Source organism: Quercus robur, chromosome 6 (assembly GCF_932294415.1).
Source record: "Quercus robur chromosome 6, dhQueRobu3.1, whole genome shotgun sequence".
Taxonomy (NCBI): Eukaryota; Viridiplantae; Streptophyta; class Magnoliopsida; order Fagales; family Fagaceae; genus Quercus; species Quercus robur.
The window spans coordinates 18,810,437-18,821,005 of NC_065539.1; the positions used below are offsets into that span (position 1 = coordinate 18,810,437).

The 10,569-nt window shown below is 41.7% G+C and overlaps 1 long non-coding RNA gene across 1 annotated transcript; it reads right to left on the reverse strand.

Moving 5' to 3' along the window:
• Positions 1–698: 698 nt before the first annotated feature.
• Positions 699–2,888, reverse strand: LOC126733117 (uncharacterized). Its single transcript, XR_007659620.1, has 2 exons — positions 2,778–2,888; positions 699–1,856 (listed from the first exon to the last, which is right to left on the reverse strand). It is a non-coding gene; the product is annotated as an uncharacterized LOC126733117 (long non-coding RNA).
• Between the last annotated feature and the right edge of the window lie 7,681 nt (positions 2,889–10,569).

The window sequence follows — 10,569 nt, forward strand, 5'->3', positions numbered from 1 at the left end:
TAGGAGAGGTACGTGGGGACTAAGTGGTAGCATGCGAGTGCTACGTAGCAATGTTGGAGATGGATGACCACTTGCAGACCATGAGCATTGAAGAATAGAGGGCGGTCGCAGAGCCCATTGAAGGATTGGAGGAGATACTTCTCGACAACTCTAGGCTCGAGTGAATGATTAGGATCAGCACCCTTGCTACTCCGCTAGTTTGTTAAGCGCTCACGGCATTCTTAAAGGAAAAGCAGGACGTCTTTGCTTGGAGTCATGAAGACATGCTCGAGATTGACCCTTCAGTCATGGTGCATAGGTGGAATGTGTCACCCTTTTTTCCCCCTATTCGTTAGAAGAAGTGAATGTTTGCCCAAGAATGAGACCGGGCTATAGCAGAAGAAGTCCACAAACTACAAGATGCAGAATTCATCAAGGAGGTGTACTACCCCGACTGGCTGGCCAATGTAGTGATGGTTAAAAAAGCCAACGAGAAATGGAGGATGTGTGTAGACTTCACGGACTTAAACAAGGGGTGCCCCAAGGATAGTTACTGTCACGACCCAAACCTGTACTTCAGAATTTAGAGCATGACCGACATGTTAATATCAAGTTTACCTCAATACTAACACAAACCAACCTAAATTGAAGGTGCTTATCAAGAATTGTTTCTTGTATTCCTGCTTATTTTCTTGCATAAAAGCCACAATATAAAAAAATGATGAAAACCTCGAAACTTCATTTCATTTGAACTTTGCAAGATTACCACTTGGTTGAAACTTAAGGTATTCATGTAAATATTACATAGCTAAATGTTTAGCAAAACTTTTATTACAAACCTAACTCCAAAGACATACAACTGGGGTTCAAAACAAACTAAGGTTCCGAATTACATCTGTGCTCAATGATCAAGTACATCTTGATTCCTCCTATACAACAAAAGAGCTAAATTACTATACAAAAAAAAAAAAAAAACTATACATTCTAACAAATGAGAATCACAGAATCCTTGCCACCTCTAATACTTTCGTTGCTTCCAGGAAGAACCTGGGCACTGAAATATAATAGGGTGAGCTGCAAAGCCCAGTAACGTTCTAAGCTCCATGGGCCTTTAATAAGAATGCATGTAAATCAAATATTTTATGAATATTCAGATAGGAGAACATCTTTTCATGCATAGTATTTTATATTATTCACAATAACAACTTACACATTTTTTTCATAGGGAAATAATTGTTCTCATTTTCTTTATCAGATTAATACTACAAAATCTTTTAGACTAAATTCTTTTCATTTCTTACAAAGTCACTAAACTTTATATTAACTCTTTAAAATCATATAAAATAATCATTTCCTTCATAAATTCTTCTCATAAAATATTATGACTTTTAACATAAACTTATACTTTGATCGAGTGCGGATGCACCACCATCCTCTGTACATACTTTGATTGAGCACGAATGCACTACCATCCTCAATAATACTTTAATTGAGCGCGGAAAAATTACCATCCTCAATACATACTTTGATTGAGCACGGACGAACTGCCATCCTCAATACATACTTAAAATTCATGGTTTGCATAACGTTTCATAATAATAGCATTTTCCTTCTTTTTTTTAGACATCATGTTCGTAGAATTAATAGTAGCATCAATATGTTCAAATCATATTCATAATAAAAGTCCACGAACATATCTTTGTTTGAAACATGATTATATGCCATATTTCTAATCAAAACCCTTTTAATGCATAATATACTTTAAAATAACCTCATGACTTACCAAATGCCCATATAATTTATCCCTTACCTAAAAACAGAAGATGCGAGAGATTTGTATAAGAGGAGCTCAAGTGTCCATGTTCTTGTTCTTGCCACTTAAAAGAAATACCAAAACTTATTACTAACAAACTCTTCCTAAGTATTTAAACTTAGATGTGAATCACAACCTAACTCTCAAACTCAAGAAAATCTTAATTCCCATCACACAAAGGTTCCCCAAAGCACATGATACATTCATCAAACATATTATGTACCCAAACTATAGAGAAACCAAGGAATAAAATTTATATATGATCCAAACATACCAAAGGATGAACATACTAATTTATAGCTCAAAATATTCACCTTAACTTTAGAAATTAAATCCTCAAAGTCAAGTGTATCATATGTTGTTCATTGCTTATTTCAGCAGCATATGCCCATTTGTAAAATACAAATGGGCTGTCCATACACATCCAAATGTCATGAAAATTTATAGAACTACTCCCCTGGATGTCTAATATATACCAATTTTAGAGTCAAAGCATAAAACCATGATTTATTAGAAATCATACAAGGCAGCATGTTCAAATCTGTCCTGACAGAATTTCTTGCAACTTAGAAATTAAACCATTATTTTTATATTCATTAAAAAGTTGTGAGACCACTTCCATAACAACTACGTGTGTCTTAGAATTCATAAAAACTACTCCAAGAATCCTAATTCATAGAAAATGATTTAATATAGATTTTTCTTGTTGTAGACATCAAATCTGTCACAGTGATCGTTTCAGCATATGTTCTTACAAAATCATCAATTAATAGCAATTGGCCTTGTATTTTTATGCCAATACTATATATATTAAAATACGTTATTAAGCATCAAATAGACCATAATATCATTAATCTTTCAAATAGCTAACACAAAACCACAAATTCAGCTTCTAACAATCAGATTAGAGAACATAGAAGTGAAATTAAAACAAACCATTACACCATTAAAATACCCATAATAGAAAATTAACGTATATACTTACCCACAACTGAAGCTAAAACTTTAGTAAGACTTTAATTTCTTCTTAGAGAGAGATATATGCTTTCGGTGAGAGAGGGAGGGTTGTTGGTGAGATGGTGTTGCCGTGTAAGAATTAGGGTTGTCCATCTCACTCGCTGACCCGTCCAACCCGCCCGTACCCGACCCGCTACAACCCGATCCGACAGCTCCGGTGGTCGGACGCGGGTCCCGAGCTTCAAAACCCGACGCCGGCGGTTCGGTTTCGGTTCCCTTCCTTCAAAACCCGTTCAACCCGACCCGCCCGAAGAGAGAAAGACGAGCTGCGATTTCAAGCTTTTCGGCGAGTTTTCCAGCACGATTTGGCAGATTTCGGCGACTAAAACACCAGATCCGGCGATTCTCAGCACGATTTGGGGGAAAAGCCATCGGATTTGGCGAGATCTCTGCCAAATCCGGCTAGATTGCACCGGATCTTGGATGGATCGGGAGAGATCTCGCCGATTTTCTACGTTTTTCGTCCTCTCCGGCGGGTTTCGGCCTCACCCGAAACCGCTGCTCACCCGACGGGAAACCGACCCGTAAAACCCGACCCTAATACGGGTCGGTTGCGGGTCCGGCACTTCCCTACCCGATCTCCGGCGGGTCGGTTGCGGGTTGGGCACAAACCCGACCCGCCCGACCCATGGACAGCCCTAGTAAGAATAAGGGAAGAAGAAAGAAACAAGAACAAAGAACAAGGAATAGAGAAAGAAGAAAAGGAGATGAACTTTTTGGTGCAGCCAAGAGAATATAAGGGAGAAATTTTGTGGGGCACGTGTCTTACTAAGGAAAGAAAAGGTTATTGCTCACCTTTTCAACTTTTAGCATTTATACTTTTCACCCTCCCATAGTTCTATGAAAGCTCGAAATGTGTAAAAACACTATAGCTCATTTAGACCCCCAATTCAAATTACGGCTTGGTTGTTTTTATACTAACTTAATACTAAGTGCGGAATAGTATAAACGCAAGCAAACATGCAAGAGAGCTACTCTAATCCATATTTAAGGCAACACAGCAGTAAAATGAAATGAACAAGAGTAGGGAAGAGAGATGCAAACACAAATAACACCGAGACGTGTTATCGAAGAGGAAACCGAAGAACTCGGCGAAAAACCTCTCCGCCGCCCTCCAAGTGGTAATTGATCCACTAGACAATCAGTTGGGATACATGGGTAAGCAAGAGACCCTCCAAGCCTAATCTACCCTCTGTACCTAAGCCCTCCAAGCTCCTACTCCAAAAAGGCTTCTCAGAACCGTGTCTTGTCTAGCTCTCTAGATCCTGCAACAAGCTCCATGTTGCATCTGCCATCCTTGGCTTCTTCCAATGTTTCCCAGCAGCACCAAAACCTCACTGGACACTCTCAAAAGGTGTGGTAAGTGTTTTGGCTATTGACCTCTCAATGGTATGGAAATGGAGAGGTAGGAGATGAGGAAAATCCACAAAACAAAGGTGTAGAGAATTGTAGGATTAACAATTTCTAACTCTCAAGTGTTTTTGCTAGGGTTTTCTCTCAGAAGCTCTCTTTCTCATTTGTGGGTAATGTGGGTATAAATAGTGTAGGCACAGAAAGTGTGTATCAGATTGGATAGGTTGACAGAATAGAATGTCTCGCGGGAAGACCTTACCCGCGAGATACTCACGAGACACAGCTGTCTCCATCTAGCCTGACTCTTCGCATTCCAACATGTGCAGGGCATATGAGTTCCTTCACGGGATGCTAAGTTGCGAGCTACCCGTGAAAACACTTCATTCTTCAATAGCTTGAGTCTTCACACTCTCTCTCACTATCACACAACCCTTACAATAAATTCCTACAACAAATACAAGGTACAAAAGATTGAATAAAATTACAAACAAATTTGGCACGGAATAAAAGCCAACAAAATACAAATTTGTAAATCACAACTTTACATTCTATATTCTAGAAAGGCCCAAATAACAATATAACTTTACATATAAACCCTTACATTTATAAATTTCTTTCCATTACATGAAAAGAGCATATATGTTTTATAATATCACAATATCAAAGCTTTATGCACTTAAAGTAATTAAGATAATAACAAGCATATAAACCCATAAAATTAATTATGCAATTAGGTTGAGGTGCTACAGCTATCCCCTCATGCAGGTTGACATCCTGGTAGACTCGATAGCAAGACACCAGTTATTGAGTTTCATGGACGCATTTTCTAATTAAAACCAGATCAAATTAGACAAAGCTGATCAGGAGAAAACTTTGTTCATCACCAGTTAAGGCCTCTTCTGCTATAAGGTAATGTTGTTTGGTCTCAAGAACGCGGGCGCAACATATCAGAGGCTCATGAACAAAATGTTTACACATCAGATTGGAAGAAATGTCTAAGTTTATGTGGATGACGTGCTAGTGAAAAGCTGAACGGAGGACGATCATTTAGACGACCATAAGGAGACCTTTGACACTCTTTGCTCTTACAACATAAAGCTCAATCCAAGCAAATGTGCATTTGGGGTGATGGTTGGAAAGTTCTTAAGGTTCATGGTGTCTTAGAGAGGTATCAAAGTCAACCTAGACAAGATTCGGGTCATAATGGAGATGGCACCACCGAGGAACACAAAAGAAGTGCAATGCCTCAATGGTAAGGTAGTTGCGCTGAACAGGTTCGTTTCGAGGGCGACGAACAAGTGTCTACCTTTCTTCCGCACGCTAAAGAAGTCCTTCGAGTGGACGGCCGAATGCCAATAAGTTTTTGATCACCTAAAATCATACCTCTCTTCCCTACCATTGCTAAGTCCCTTCCAACTAGGGGAAGAGCTATTTCTCTATTTGGCCGTCTCCTCTGCTGCCATTAATGCAGCCTTAGTCAAAGAAGAAGATAGGGTGTAGAAGCCCATGTACTACACTAGCCGGGCACTCTGTGGCGTAGAGGAGAGGTACCCACTAATGGAGAAGCTTGCCTTTGCTTTAGTTACCATAGCCTGTAAGCTCAAGCCATACTTTTAGGCCCATACTGTGGTTGTTCTGATAGACAAGCCTCTACGGTAGGCAATGAGTAACCCTGAGGCGGCTAGACAGATGACGCTATGGGCAATAGAATTGATTGAGTTTGACATACAATATCGCCCACGTATTGCCATAAAGGGACAGGTGGTCACTAACTTCATTGCAGAATTCACCAACGTGGAAGGCTAGGGGGCAGAAGAGCATCCCCAATGGAGTATTCACATGGACAAATCATTTAATAGGTAGGCTAGTGGAGCAGGTATAATGTTTCGTTCTCCAAAAGGGGATGAGATCAAATGTATGGTTTGTCTCGGCTTCCTTACGACCAACAATGAAGCGAAGTACGAGGCTCTAGTGGTAGGACTGGATCTCGCCAAAGCCGTAGGGGCCACAAGTGTGGTTGTGTACTGCGATACTCAGGTGGTCACGAGTCAAGTGAACGGTGACTACAAATGCAAAGAGGAAAGAATGAAGAAATACCTAGAGCAAGTAAGGAAACGGGTGGGCAAGTTTCAGGCCAAGTCCGTTCAAATCCCTAGGGAAGAGAACGAGCAAGCCGAACATCTTGCCAAAACTGCATCAGTAGAACACATGCTCATCCCCAGTAAGGTATTTTCTTTTGTTTAGCTTCCACCTTTGATAAACGGCATCGGTGTGCAGGAAATAGACTCGGGAAGCAATTGGACTACACCGATAGTTTCTTATTTAAAAGACAGGACGCTACCTGATGGTAAGGAGGCCGTAAGAAAGTTGAAAGTTCAAGCGACACGATTCGTCTTGATAAAAGATGTCTTGTATAAAAGAGGCTTCTCCTGCCCGTATCTAGGATGCTTTAGCCCCAAGGAAGCAGAATATGTCATGAGAAAAGTCCATGAAGGGATCTGTGGGAACCATTCAGGGTCACAGTCGCTGGTGCACAAGCTAATTCGCATTGGATTCTATTGGTTTACCATGCAGAAGGATGCCCAAGCCTATGTCAAAGCTTGCGACAAATGTCAAAAGTTTAGCAACGTCGTTAGATAGCCAACAAAAGAGCTCACTCCAATGATGGCTCCATGGCCTTTTGCTCAATGGGGATTAGACATCATGAGCCCATTCCTAATAGTGATAAGACAACTGAAGTTTCTAGGGGTTGGCATAGACCACTTTACAAAATGGTTGGAAGCTGAAGCCCTAACCACCATCATAGAGAAAAATGTATGAAACTTCATTTTGATGAACATCATTTGCAGGTACGGGATCCCTAGAGTCTTGGTCTCAGATAACGGAAAGCAATTGGACAACGACTCGTTCAGAGATTTTTGCTCACAACTGGGAATCAAGAATCACTACTCCTCACTCACCCACCCTCAGGCCAACGGACAAGTTGAGGTCACGAACCAATTCTTGCCCAAGATCATCAAGACTCAGCTCAAGGGGCAAAGGGTATATGGCTAGAATAGTTGCCAAGCGTACTATGGGCGTACAAGATTACGGCCAAGACACCTATAGGTGAGACACTGTTTCGACTAGCATACGGGAGTGAGGCCGTCATTCTAGCTGAGGTCGGACTCACAAGCTGTAGTGTGGAGATTCATGATGAGAATAGGAACGATGAAGCCATGCACCTACAGCTTGACCTAGTAGATGATGTAAGAACAACAACCGAACAAAGGTTAGCTCAGTATCAGGATCTCATGACCAAGCACTACAACTTCAGAGTTAGACATAGAGACTTCCAAATTGGAGACCTCGTCTTGAGGAAAGTGACGGGCACCACAAGAGATCCTTCCCAAGGAAAGCTAGGGCCTAATTGGGAAGGACCCTACAGAATCACTTCATGGCAGAGGAAAGACACCTTCCACTTGGAGATGCTAGACGGACAGAAGTTGCACCATCCATGGAACACCTAGCACCTCAAGAAATACTACTAGTAGACGACAGCATGAAGAACAACACTCCTTATTTCCAGTTTACTTCCTTTTAGTTAATTTTTACTATTTACAGTACTTTTTAAGCCCAAAGGTAGCTTTTTATTTTTTCAAGAACAAGTTTTTATTTATGCACGCATTTATCACAATAAGAGGAGTTATTCAGATATGACCTGTGTATGTATATGTCTCTACGAAACTACATTTGTGATTAAGTCCATAAGTGAACGGGTCCGTCCCAAGGATGCCACCAAATTAACAAATCCTTAAAAGATCGATTCATTATTCAGTCCACAAGTGGACAGCTTCATTCCAAGGGATGCCTTGAAATTAGTAAAAGTCCACAAGCGAATGAGTCAATTATTCAGTCCACAAGTGGACGAGTTCATTATTAAGTCCACAAGTGGACAAGTTCATCTCATGGGGATGCCTTGAAATTATTAAGTCCACAAGTGGACGAGTTCATTATTAAGTCTACAAGGGGACGAGTACACCAAAGTGGACGGGTTCATCCCAATTATTCACCAAGTCCTTTAGAGGACAGGTACATCCTAACATGTATGCTAGTCCAAAGGTGGATGGACAAACATATATCTTACAATAAGAAACCAGAACATGGCAGAAAAAACATACTTGAAATAGCAAGACTAAAAAGTGACAACAAAATATTAATGTTTACAATAAAGCCCAAAAATAAGAGGGCACTTACTGTTGTCTAAAAATAAAATAGAATACATGAAAGTTAAAAATTACTAAAAGGCTAGACAGAAGGAGCATCCAAAATAGACGGGTTCTCAGCGTCTTTGGTAGGAGGGTCTTCAGTTGACAAGACCGAGAGGGCGATGGCACCATCAGGAACAGGTTGAGAAATGACCACACCATCGTTTATAGGAATCTGTTCCTTTATATGAGCAGAGTCATTAGACTTCTCATCGACGATGTCACCAGCTGCAGGAGTAGTTGGTAGAGGGTTGTTAAGAGAAACCTTGGATAGGTTAAGGTCTGGGTAGACGAACCCAACTTGCTTTAAGCAATCCTCAAACCCGTCACCGTAGTAGATGGCACATGCATCGATGAAGGGTTTGGAAGCCTTGAACTCCACCATGGCGTCGGCCTTCGCCCTCTCCATCTATTCATGAAAAGAGGCCAATTTCATTACCAAATTGGTCTTTGCCTTCTCCACTTCCTCTAGCTGACAGGTCTCTTCTGCAAGCGCTTTAGTTTTAGCCATCAGCTTTTGGTTAAGAGTATAGATGGCCTCCGAGTATTGAGCTCGCTCCTTATTTTCAATCTCCTAGTGCTTGCGAAACCGTTGAATCAACCTTTCGCTAGTGATGCACCTGTCTTGAAGCGCTTCATGTGCATCAACGCCAAAGATCAAAACAAACCATCAGCAAAAGAGTAAACAAAAAATGGGACGGAGTTTGAGGAAAGAAACATACCCTAGAGAGGTTAAAGAGACCCGACACCCCTAGGTCGTCAATCGTTTGCTCAGCATATGGATCTAAATCCATCTCCTTGATGATTGACTCAATAATTTTGACAGCATACTCCTTATGTGTAAGCAGATGATGAATGGCTCCCTAAGCGACGAGACCCTTCCCCGTCATCAATCCTTTGCCAACTCCCTAGCTGGGTTTGGGGGGCAATGCCTGCTTTGGCTACATGTCGCCAGCGGGGGTGCCTGGTCCCTTCTTGAGTGGACGGTCGTCCTTCCTTTCATTCTTCCGCTTGGACGTCCCCTTAGTAACGACTTTAAGAGCTGACATCGAGGCTCCTTCCTCCTCCTTTTGCTTGCGTACTGTAGTTGATGCCCTTACCAAGGCCCGATGCCCTTACCAAGGCCCTTTGCCTCCCAGCCTCCATTTTTGCGAAAGGGTAAAAGATGAGTGTTAGAAGAGGAGAAGCTAGTAGAAAACAGACGGAGGAAAAATAAGCTAAAAAGTAAACTTATGCCAGTAGGAGTAATCCTTCAGTCTGCGGGCTACAGGCGTCAGTTTAGGGCCACCATAGTAGGCATGCAGTGTATCAAGGGTGACGTGGTCCTTCCACCTCCTTTCCTCAAAAGGGATATCAAGCATGCGATGAATAAAGGCCTCCTACTCGTCAGTTATCATTGGACAGACGCTAGCTAAAAAGAGAAAGAAGCAGACGACGTCAAAAACTTAGCTAAGAAATAAAGACAAGGTGAGAGAACAGATGGTACCAAACCTGAATCCTTGACAATACCCCAAGTATTGTTGAAGCCATGGGGCTAGTGGCCCACTCCTACTGTTGGCACGCCCAGTCTGTCCCTTGGACAAAAAAGTACCTATTCTTCCGATTTCTATTGGAGCCAGGCATGTTGGACACCAGCCTGAGCGACATCTTCCTCGTTACAAAGTGGTAGATCCCTTGGGACAAGGAGATGTGTTGGGGTCTGTAGTAATAAAAGAACTCATCGAGAGTAAGTCGATGGTTCCCACCACTAAGACGACCCCTAAGAACTTCAGCTCCTATGAATATTCTCCAAGCATTAGGAGCTATTTGGCTGACAGACAAACCTAGGAAATTGGCCAAATGACAATGTAATTCTGTCAATAGCAATCTTAATCCCCCCGTGAACATGGCGTCATACATGCCAACATCTGCGGTCTTCCCAGAGTAGCACTTTTCAAACTTCCTAGGCAGACGGATGGGAATATTTTCGGGGATTTGGTAACGATCTCGTAGGTTCTTGAAAATTTAGTAGTCATCGTTGGATTAAAATCATTGATAGTCTATATCGCAGGAAGGATAAAGGGACGGGTCCTACCATCCCCTAGGCTTCTTGAACTACCTCCCTAAGGAGATCTCTCGTCATCCTCACCCTCGTCCTCATCCTCTTCTTCCTCACACTCC